Below are 3,151 nucleotides of genomic sequence, written 5' to 3'. Positions count from 1 at the left end.
TTCTCCTCATAAAGTTTAGGGATCCTTTGTATCTTGTTGCTTTGAGGATCTTCTCTATCTTTGGAATTTGGAAGTTTCATGATGAAATATCAGGGTGTTGAATGGTTTTTATTGCTTTTAGGGGAGGATCACTCTAGCTCCAGGATCTTCATGCCTGATTCCTTCCTCAAGTTAGGGAAGTTCTCTGCTATGATTTGTTCTCATACACTTTCTGGTCCTCTGTTCCTTTCGACACCCTCTGGAACCCCCTTTAAATGTAGATTTTTCCTTCTTAAGCTGTCATTTACTTCCCTTAACCTTTCCTAATGGTCTTTTGTTTTTCTCTCTTTTCCTCTGCTTCCTTCCTTGCCATCAACCTGTCTTCTATGTTACTCACTCGTTCTTCCACCTCATCAACCCTGGTCTGTAGGACCTCTAGTTTGGATTTTTAAGTGATTTAAATGATTTTTAATTTCGGCCTGATTAGATCTAAATTTTGCAGTCATGAAGTCTCTTGAGTCCTTTATGCTTTTTTCTAGAGCCACCAGTAGCTTTATAATAGTGCTTCTGAATGGGCTTTCTGACATTGAATTGTAATCCAAATTTTGTAACTCTGTGGGAGCGAGGACTGTTTCTGGTTCTTTCTTTTGAGGTAAGGTTTTCCTTCTAGTCATTTTGCTCAGTGCAGAGTTGCCAAAAACAATTTCTATTGGGGAAAGGAGAAAAAGAGAGAAGAGAAGGAAGGAAAGAAAAAAAATTTAAAAAAGAAGAGAAAAAAAGAGAAAAAAGTAAAAAAAGAGAAGAAAAGAGAAAAACAAAAATATGGGGGGGGAGGAACAAACAGAAATCAAAAAACAAAAAACAAAAAAAAAAATAAGGGGAGTACACTCTGATTCTGTATACTGTAAATTCCTCGACTTCCACTGGAACTTTCCAGCACTGGTTGATCAATAATTTTTTTTTCCTGTCTGTCTAGCTGGTCTTCTGGGGTAGGGGCTTGCTGTTCTGATTTTCAGGTGTTAGCACTTTGGGGAGCTGCTCAGCCCCCTGCCTAGTTCAGGGCTCAGTGAAAGATGTTTAACCTGTTTATACAGTGAGGGCACTATGAGGCTTATTGGGGTTTTTTTATCCTGTGAGGCCCCAGTAGGAACAACAACAGTGGCGGCGGCCAGCTCTAGAGCCCTGGAATCAGCTCCTGCAGTAACTACGGAGCTCTCAGTCTGCAGGGGCCTGGATGCTCTGGGGGAGGGGCCGCTGATCTGCTCAACTTGGGGCAGGAGTGTCCTTGCTGTCCTGTCCCTCCTGGCCTCTGCCTGTCCCCGGGGGAGCGCCGGATCCTGGACTGTGTCCGCAGGCACCCTGTGCTCCCGGCCTGCGCTGTTGGATTCGCGCTCCCAGCTGCGCAGCCCCTTCTGCGTGGAGCCTCTGCTGTAGCCGCATCTGAGCTGCTCCTGGGGGCTGTGGAGACCCCCCGCTGCTCAAGCTGCCTCCGAGCTGCTCCCTTGGACGAGCAGCCCCCTGCCCCAGGTGCCTCCACCTGAGCTGCCTCTGAGTTGTTCACGGGTCCAGCCAGGCACGCTGCAGCCCTTTAGGGAGCTCAGCCGTGGGGTGTGGTGTGCTCTCCCTGGGGCGCAGGTGGTCTGTTAGTGTCCCTGGGAGTCTGAGGTCATCCCTGCCCTCCTGGGATCCTGCTCTAACTCCCTGAGAGCGCCTTCCTGTCCGGGAAGAATGGTGAAACTCCTGCTTCTCCAGGCTGGGCTCTCCTGTCCTGGGGACACTTTTCCAGAGTGGCTGCACCAGTTTGCACTCTCACCAACAATGCAAGAGGGTTCCCCTTTCTCCACATCCTCGCCAACATTTCTTCTTGGTGGCAGACTATGTCCGGAGCAAGGACTTTTGGGACTGCCTCATGAGTACGCATTTCTGGGGCCCTGTAGCCAACTGGGGTCTTCCCATTGCTGCCATCAATGACATGAAAAAGTCTCCAGAGATTATCAGTGGGCGGATGACATTTGCCCTCTGTTGTTACTCCTTGACATTCATGAGATTTGCCTACAAGGTCCAGCCTTGAACCTGGCTTCTGTTTGCATGCCATGCCACAAATGAAGTAGCCCAGCTCATTCAGGGAGGACGCCTAATCAAACATGAGATGAGTAAAAAGGCATCAGCATAACAGTGGAAAATGGGCAACCAGGTGTTTGAAGGGACAGCGTCTGCGCTGCTGCTGAGTCACAGATTCCATCCTCAGAATAGTCTTGCTAAGGAAAATAAGCTGAATGCTATTTTTACTAACCAATTTTTCTAGAAATAGCTGAGAGTCCCTAAGCCAACTCTCTGCTGCCTTACACATACCAAGTATTTTACTTCTCTTCATAAAGAGTAGCTCAAAATATGCAATCAATTTAATAATTCCCAATGATGGTTTTATCTGCAGTAATATGTATATTACTTGCTAGAATTTACTTAATAAAAAATTGGATAAAAATTGTAATTATTAGCACTTAAATACTCAGAATCTTTAACTCTTTAATGACCATGAGACCACCGACAGCTGGCCATACTTACACTGTCATCGCCAGTTTTTTTTATCCATTTAACTTTCTTTACTGAAAACCAATATTCAAGAAAGATGAACCCTCAATGCATCCTCTTATACTGACCAACGTAACTAAGTACAAATGAAGTCAATGGTGTACTCTGTTAGCATGCTGTGCTGTGTGTCAAGAAAACAAGCCCTCCCCCGCCCGAGCTCTGGCCCCCTGGCAAACACAGATAAATGATTGTGCACTGCGCTACCGTTAGGTGAGAGCTTTGGTTCATGCAGTCGGCTGCCAGAGGTCGCACTGAAACCCTGGAGCCCCAGCACCCACAGTCACCGGCGGCCAGCACGTGGCGTCAGCCGTGCTCCTTCCACAACACCAGATGAATACTGTGGTTGGGCATGCTGATGGCGAAGACCAGGCCCTTGTCATTGTGCCCATCCAGTCCATTGAGCCAGGACGCTTCGCCGCCAGGAAGCTCGAGCCTCTCTTTGATTCCCAGTACTCTGGCAGGGGCCAGCGGCCTTGTTCATTTTAGCCATTCTGACAGATGTGAGATGGTATCTCATTGTGGGTTTTGTTTAGTTTTGTATTTTCCTGATAATGAGTGATGTGGAGCATTTTTTATCATG

The 3,151-nt window shown here is 47.1% G+C and overlaps 1 pseudogene; it reads left to right on the top strand.

Moving 5' to 3' along the window:
* Positions 1–1,851: 1,851 nt before the first annotated feature.
* On the top strand, positions 1,852–2,556 carry LOC140609349 (mitochondrial pyruvate carrier 1 pseudogene; annotated as a pseudogene).
* The last annotated feature ends 595 nt before the right edge of the window (positions 2,557–3,151 follow it).

This window comes from Canis lupus, chromosome 18 (assembly GCF_048164855.1).
Source record: "Canis lupus baileyi chromosome 18, mCanLup2.hap1, whole genome shotgun sequence".
NCBI classification, from domain to species: domain Eukaryota; kingdom Metazoa; phylum Chordata; class Mammalia; order Carnivora; family Canidae; genus Canis; species Canis lupus.
The sequence above is the reverse complement of the archived record's forward strand: the minus strand, read 5'-3'. Positions and strand labels throughout refer to the sequence as shown.